Source organism: Tamandua tetradactyla, chromosome 7 (assembly GCF_023851605.1).
Source record: "Tamandua tetradactyla isolate mTamTet1 chromosome 7, mTamTet1.pri, whole genome shotgun sequence".
NCBI lineage: Eukaryota > Metazoa > Chordata > Mammalia > Pilosa > Myrmecophagidae > Tamandua > Tamandua tetradactyla.
The window spans coordinates 102,818,410-102,827,216 of record NC_135333.1 but is presented as its reverse complement, the minus strand read 5'-3'; the positions used below and the strand labels follow the sequence as shown (position 1 = coordinate 102,827,216).

Here is an 8,807-nt window from a genome sequence, read left to right as displayed (position 1 = left end):
GGCTCTCTAGAGAAACAGAACCAATAAGAGATATCTGTAAATATGAGATTTATAAAGTTGTCTCATGCAACCGTGGAAATGAAACAGTCCAAAATCCATAGGGCAGGTTGTGAAGCTAGCAGCTACAATGGAGGGTCTGGATGAACCCCACAGGAAAGGCTCATTGGCTGAAGAAGCAGTGAAAAGGTCGTTCTTCTTCCTTAAAAATCTTCAACTGTTTGGATTATCTTGTTTGTAGGAGATGCACCTTAGTTCATTGCAGATGCAATAAGTCACAGATTCAGTCACCTCAGTGATGATTAATATACCAGCCTTCTGGTTTATCAGTCAGCCATGAAATATCCTTACAGGAATAATCAGGCCAGTGCTTGCCTGATGAGATAATTGGGCACAATCACTTGACCAAGTTGACACCTGAACCTAACTATCACACCACTGCAAAACTATCCTTCAAAAATGAGGGAAATTTTAAATTTCATACATAAACAGAAACTGAGAGAGTTTATCAGAGAATTGTACCCTCAATATACAACTCTACTCTTTAATTCATAAAGGTCAGAATATGACTGAACAGGAAAAGTCATATTTCCTGATAAAGGACATGCAAAATATAAAGAGATATTTGGGATAAAACAATGTAAATGTGAAAAACAGGCAGATATTGGAACAGAGGACATGTATGTTATTGAAGCTAAGTTGGTGTATTTTCAAATTAGTAGGGTATAGACATAGGTTGTGTAATATAAACCCCAGGGTAACTACAAAGAAAGTATTTTTAAAATATACAGAAACAGAAATGAGAAAGGGATCAGTCATATACAACATAAAAGATCAACTATACAAGAAAGAAGTCTGCAATAAATGAAACTTGAAGCAAACAAAAATGACCTATAAAAGCTAAAGGACAAAATGGTTGAAGTTAGTATATCATTACAGAAATAACATTGAATATTAATGAATTAAACTCCCCAATCAAAAGATGTATATTAGCCCAATGGATTAAAATGCACAATGCAGCTATATGTTGTTTACAAGATTCTCACTTAAGGCCCAAAGACACACCAATATGTTGAAAGTGAAAGGACGGAATAAGAGTAATCCATGCAAATAGTAACCAAAAAAAAACCATGGGTAGCTATACTAATATCAGACAAACAGACCTTAAATCAAAAGTTGTTAAAAGAAACAAATAAATATACCATAAACTAATAAAAGGGTCAATCCACCAAAAAGAAATAACAATCATAAATATTTATGCACCTGATCATAGTTCCCCAAAATACATGAGGCCAACACTGGAAAACCTGAAGGGAGAAATAGACAACTCTACAATAACTGTTGGAGACTTCAGTACACCACTCTTATTAATAGAACATCTAGCAGAAGGTTAAAAAGGAAACAATACTTAATATAATAATAACAGGATAAATGAACAAAGCCTAACAGACATATATATGCTGCACTTCAAAACATTGCACTTCAGGAGAGAAGTATATACCTTCCTCTCAAGTGCACAAGTTCTCTCTCCAAGACAGAACACATGTTGGGTCACAAAACAAGTCTCAAAAAATTTACAAAGATTGAAATCACACAAAGCTTCTTCTCTGACCACAATGAAATGAAGCTGGAAATTTATACCAGGCAGAGAACTGGAAAATCAAAAATATATGGAAGTTAAATAGCCCACTCTTAAACAACCAATGGGTCAAAGAAGAAATTACAAATCAAATCCATAAATATCTTGAGAAGAATGATAATGAGAACACAATATATAAAACTCATAGGATGCAGTGAGGGCAGTGGCTGAGAGGGAAATATATAGCCCTAAATTCTTACATTGAAAAAAGAAGACATAAAGTCAAAGACCTAACTGCCCACCTGGAGGGACTAGCAAAAGAATTATAAACTAAACCCAACACAAGCAGAAAAAAAAGAAAGAAAGATTAGAAAAGAAATAAATGAAATACGGAATAATAAAACAATAGACAGAATTGACAAAATCGAAATTTGTTTCTTTGAATATACAAGTAAAATTGAAAAACTTTAGGTATACAGAGAAAAAAAGAGAGAAGATGCAAATAAATAAAAGATGTGAACAAACCAATATCTAGTAAAGAGATTGAATCAGTAATCAACACCCTCCCAAACAAGGAAAGCCGAGGCCCAGATAGCTTCACAGGGGAATTTTACCAAACATTCCAAGAATTAATACCAATCCTGCTCAAACGTTTCCAAAAAAATTGAAGAGGTAGAAACACTACGAACTCATTCTATGAGACCAGCATCACCCTAAAACCAAAGTTAAATAAAGATACTACAGGAAAAGACAATTACAGTCCAATTTCTCTTATGAATATATATGCAAAAACCCTCAAGAAAATACTAACACAGAGACTCCAACAGCATATCAAAATAATTGTATAGCACAATGAAGTGAGATTTATCGTATGTAGCAAGGGTGGTTCAACATAAGAAAATAAATTAATGTAAAGCACCACATCAACAAAACAAAGGGAAAAAAACACATGATCATCTAAATTGGTTCAGAAAAGGCATGTGGTAAAATTCAGCACCCTTTCTTGATTAAAACACTTAGAAAACTAGGAATATGAGGAAACTTCCTCAACAGATAAATGACACATATGAAAAATGCATTGCTGACATCATATTCAGTGGTGAAAGCCTGAAACATTTTCTTCTAAGATCTGGAAAAAACAATAATGTCTTCTGTCATCACTGTTTTTCAACATTGACTGGGAGTTCTAGTCAGGATAATTAGGCAAGAAAAATAAATAAAAAGCATCCAAATTGAAAATAAGAAGTAAAATGTACCCTATATGCAGAAGACACTATCCTATATAGAGAAAAAATCTCCCAAAGTCCACCACAGATCTACTAGAGCTGATAAATGAATTCAGCAAATTGGTAGGGTACAAGATGCAAAATTTTTAGTGTTTCTATATACTAGAAATGAGCATTCAGAGGAGGAAATCAAGAAAAAAAATTCCATTTGCAATAGCAACTAAAAGAATCAAATATCTAGAAATAAATTTAACCAAGTATGTAAGGACATGGAAAACTACAAAACTTCACTAAAAGAAATCAAAGAAGACCTAAATAAATGGAAAGAATCCTGTGTTCATGGACTGGAAGACTAATAATTATTAAGATGTTAATACTACCCAAAATGATTTCCAAATTCAACACAGTACCAATCAAAACAAGCAGCAGTGTGCTCACTTTGTCAGCACATATACTAAAATTGAAATGATACAGAGAAGATTAGCGTGGCCTCCATGCAAGGATGACATGTAAATTCGTGAAGCGTTCCATATCTTTATTATGCAGATATTTCACCAGAGGATTAATAAAACTAAAAACTTAAAAAGAAAAAATAACCAACAGCCTATTTTGCATAAATGTAAAAGCCAGCCATGAAATTTATCTGGAAGAGTAAAAGGCCCTGAACAGCCAAAATAATCTTGAAAAAGAATGAAGTTGGAGGACTTACTTCTTGACTCGTTGCAAAGCTACAGTGGGACAAAATAGCATTTTATGGGCACAAGGATAGATATATAGACCAATAGAATTGAAATGAGAGTTCAGAAATAAACCCTCACATCTCTGGTCAATTGATTTTTGAAAAGGCTGCCAAGTCCTCTCAATTGGGAAAGAATAGTTCCTTCAACAAATTGTGCTGGGAGAACTGGATATCCATATGCAAGGGAATGACCCCTATCTCATATCATATGCAAAAATTAACTCAAAATGGATCAAAGACCTAAATAAAAGAGCTAGAACTATAAAACTCCTAGAAGAAAATGAATGGAATTCTCTTCAGGATCTTGTGTTAGGAAATACTTTCTAAGGCTTTATATCCAAAGCACAAAACATCAATAGAAAAACCAAATAAATGGGACCTCATCAAAATTAAAAATGTTTTTGAATTTAAGGATTTTCTCATGAAAATGAAAAGACAACCTACAGGATGGCAGAAAATATTTGGAAACCACATATTTGATAAGGGTTTAATATCCAGAATATATAAAGAAACCTACAACTTAACAATAAAAAGACAAGCAACCCAAATAACAAATGAATAAAAGACTTGAACTTGCATTTCTCCCAAGAAGTTATACAAATGGCTAAAAAGCACATTTAAAGATGCTCAATAGTATTAGCTATTAGGAAAATGCATATAAAAACCACAAGTTACAATTTCACATCCACAAGAATGGTAACTATTAAAAAAAATTACAAACATTGGAGAGGATGTTGAGAAATAGGAACATACATTCATTGCTGGTGTCCATGTAAAATGGTGCAGCAGCTGTGGAAGAGAGTTTGGCAGTTCCTCAGAAAGGTAAGTATAGAAGTGCTGTATGATCTGGCAATCCCACTATTAAGTATTTACCCAAAAGAATTGAGGCAGGGACTTGAACAGATATTTGCATACCAATGTTCATAGTGGCATTATTCACAATTGCCAAAAAATGGAAGTAACCCAAGTATGCATCAATCAATGAATGGATAAACAATATGTGGTATATACATACAATGGAATCTTATTCAGCATTAAAAAGGAATGAAGTTCTGATTCATGCTACAACATGGATGAACCTTGGAGACATCATGTTGAGTGAAATAAGCCAGACACAAAAGGACAAATATTGCACTATAACACTGATATGATATAATTTAAATATACAAACTCATTGTTTTCATTTGCTAGCTGTCAGAATGCCATATACCAGATATGGAATGGCTTTTAAAAGGGGGAATTAGATAAGTTGCTAATTTACTTCCTAAGTCTGTGGAAATGTCCAAATTAAAGCAAGTCTATAAAAATGGCAAAATTAAGGCACCAACAAGAGATTACCTTCACTCAGGAAAGGCCAGTGAAGTTCAGGGTGTCTCTCTCAACTGGAAAGGCACATGGTGAACATGGTGATGTCTGCTAGCTTTCTCTCCAGGTTTCTTGTTTCATGAAGCTCCCCCAGGGGCATATTTCTTCTTCATCTCTGAAGGTCTCTGGCTGCATGGGTTCTCTGCTTCGTCATTCTTGTGCTTTTTCAAAATGCTTCCTCTTTTAAAGGATTCCAGTAAACTAATCAAGACTCACCTGGAATGGATGGAGCTGCATCTCAATGGAGATAACCTAACAAGTTTCTGACAGACAGTACTGAATAGAATTTTAAAAAAACGTTGCTCCCACAAGATTGGATCAGGATTAAACATGGCTTTTCTATGGCACATAATCCTTTCAAACCAGCACACTCATAAAGTCAGAATCCAGTTTACCAGGGGCTGGGTTGGAGTTAGGGAATGAGGAGTTAATGCTTAAATTGTACAGAATTTCTAGTCGAGTGGCTCTAAAGGTTTGGTAATGGATGGTGGTGATGGTGGCACAACATTGTGAATACAATTAACAACACTGAATTATGTATGTAAATATGATTAAAAGGGGAAATTTTTAGGTCATATGTATGTTACTAGAATAAAAATTAAAAGAAAAAATAAGACCATACTGCACAATGAATCAAATTGTAATGATGGGCTATAGTTAATGGTATAATTATAAAAATGTTCTTTGATGAATTTTAATCAATATTCCTCACTAATGCAAGGTATTAATAGTATGATGGTATATGGGAATTTTGTATTTTATAAATTTTATGCCTAGATAGTTCTATAAAATATAACTTCTTTAACAAAAAAACATTTTTAAAAATACTCTAGGGGCAGGATGGGGATAGGATGAGTGCGATTACAGATGAAACAATAATGGCTATGATTTCGCAGTTATTAAAACTGGCCAATGAGTACATGGGAGTTCATTGTGCTACTTTATTTTTAAAATTATATTTGAAATTTTACATAAGAAAAAGCTTTTACAAGGAAGAAAAACAGTGATAATTGTTTTTAAAATAACAACAAAATAAAAAGAGCTAGATGCGTAGAATCGTACCAAGCAATATTTATTAAGCATCAACTCAGTGGTAGGTCTCTCCTACATTGGGGGCTAAAAACGATTAATGAGTAATTGTTCATCTCCCCATAATCTTCCGGGAGACATTTGGGTTAAGGTTTTCATGGGACTCAGCACACGTGGTCTTCCATTATAAGGACCCTGGCTCTGTCTCCAGCTTCACCAATCCTTCAGCACTCTTACCTCACCCTTAATTCCAGCACACCATACTCTTGTTCTCTGTACCAACCTGTTATTTCTTTCACAGATTCATTTGCTCGTGCTGTATTTTATATCTGATTATTTCTCGGTTATCATTGAAGATTCAACTAAAGCACCATCATCTCCTTAATTCATCTTCCCTTCCCCTCCTCTCATATTCCTCCACCACCCACTAAAATGTGTTAGATGTTGTCTTAGTTTACTGGCTGTTAAAACAAATACCCATACAATGTGTTGGTGTAAACAATGGTAATTAATTGGTTCACAGTGTTAGGGCTAGGAGAACTCCAAATTCATGGTATAAGCAAAGCAATGCTTTCTTCCCAAAGCTGCTGTGTTCTGGGGCTGGCTGCCAGCAATCCTTGGTCCTTGGTTTCTGACACATGACAATGTGCAATCGAGAAATTAGGATTTAAGGGATGATTTTTATTGCTGAATCACAATATAGATATTACTTTTTGCTTTCTTGTATATTGGAGTAAAAAGAGGGAAATATCTGAAATCTTTGAATTGTAATCCAGCTGCCTTGATCTCTGATAATGGCTGCATAGCTTTTATCTTGTGTCATTGTGATTGTAAAACCCTTGTGCTTCACCTGTACCCATTTATCCAGTTTTTACTTTAGAGGTTTGTGACCACTAAAAACGGCTCCTAATATTTATTAATGAAGTGTCCTGGTGCAGTCCAGAAGTAATCTAACCCAAATTCAAAGTTATCTTGTTAGCCAAGACTGGATCTAACCAAAATGGGCCCTCCTGACATGCATAGCTTAGACTTTAACCTACAAGTCACCTATACCTCATTATAATACTAAAAATCATGCCTATCATCATGTTAAGGCCACCATTTTCTTACATATGTTTGGTAACTAAGCATGAAATCAACCTGCACATGCTCAATAATTAATCACCTCTAATCATATCATTTGGGGCCGTTGTGCTCATTATCCTAAAACCTGCCCTTCTTTTAATGCCATAAAACTATCGCAATTACTGCAGTTTGGGAAGACAGATTTTGGGGCCAACAGACTATGTGATCTTCTGCTACATACCTAGTAATAAACTTTTTCTCTCTTTGAAACCCTGGTGTCTCAGGAATTGGTCATTTGAGTGCTTCAGGTAAAAGAATCCACCACCTTTGTCTGGTTATAATTGCACACGGTGATATCTTCTCCTTTGTCCACCAGGTTTCATTGACTGCTGACTTCTTCTTATGGCTTTCTCTCAGTAGGTCTGAACTGCTTATGAAAGACCACAGTGATCCAGATTAAAACCCCACCTGATTCAGTTGGTCCACATCTTACTTGAAGTAGCATTTTCAAGAGATCCTATTTAAGTGGGTCTACACTGATCAGAACATAGACCGAGACCAAGAACATGTCTAGCTTGGGATCCAAACTCAATCCACCAGTGCCACTCCTTAGAGTTTACATAATATCCTTACATATTTCCCTAACTGTATTTCCTCATTTTTTGACAGCTGAAATCTGTCTGGACTGTAATTTACTCACCTCTGAATTACTTCTTCCTAGTAGAGAGTCTGGCACCTAATAGAAACTCAAAAAAATACTAGAAGTGTGAATGAATAGATTAATGACCTTACATTTGCAATCTCCTTAATAATAGAGTTAAGGATAAAATCAAGGTTCCTGATATTGGATTAAGATCTCTATTCATCAGACTGTCCAACATTGCCATTTTTTGGAGAATTCTGGGCATTGCTTATGTAACGTCATGTTTTTCAAATTGAGAGATTTAGAAATAAAATAGATTATTCTATCATGAGTCAAGAATGTGGCTTGAGGTAAATTGTCCGGAGAAGATGGCAGCTTAGTAAGACACGCGGATCTTAGTTCCTCCTCCAGAACAGCTACTAGGGGAGTAGAAACGATACAGAACAGCTCCCGGAGCCACGACAGAGATAAAAAAGACAGCATACCCCATCCTGGAATGGCTGACTGACTGAGAGAACCCGCTTCGGTGAGATCGCCGAGGGGCGCGGGGTTCCCCGGGTGGGGCAGCAAGCGGCCGGAATCCATCCCTTCCTCCTTCCCAGGCCAGCTGGGACAATTGGACAGGCGGTCCCCTTAAGCCGCGGCGGCTGGCGCCCACACCACGCGCAGCCCCCCAGACCAACTGAGAGAATTGGACTGGAAATCCCCAGGCCGCAGAGAACGGTGACCGGGGGGGGGGTCCCTTCCAAACATGTGACTCCCCAGTCCGGCTGGGAACAGTGCACTTTCCCGGGCCACGGCGGCTGGCACCCTCCCACCACGCTTGGCGCCCCGGGCTGACTAGGAAATTCGGACAGGTGCTCTCACGGGCTGCTGGCGGCCGGTGACCCTCCCCGCGTTCGGACCCCCAGGCTGGCAGGCCCTCTTCCAAGCCGCTTTGGCTGGTGAACCTGCCCCACAGCAAGAGTTTTCCAAAGTTAAAGGACCCACAGCACCTTTTACTGGTGGGGCCTGCAGACAAACATGTGCCATGAGCGCCACCTACTGGGCAGGATAAGAAAAACAGAACCCAGAGATTTCACAGAAAAATCTTTCAACCTGTTGGGTCCAACACCCAGGGAAATCTGACTAAATGCCCAGATGCCAGCAGAAGATAACGGATCA

The 8,807-nt window shown here is 37.1% G+C and overlaps 1 non-coding gene across 1 annotated transcript; it reads left to right on the top strand.

Annotated features, from left to right (window-relative positions):
* The first annotated feature begins 3,232 nt into the window (after positions 1-3,232).
* On the top strand, positions 3,233-3,339 carry LOC143642976 (U6 spliceosomal RNA). Its single transcript, XR_013156032.1, has one exon. It is a non-coding gene; the product is annotated as a U6 spliceosomal RNA (small nuclear RNA).
* Positions 3,340-8,807: the final 5,468 nt, after the last annotated feature.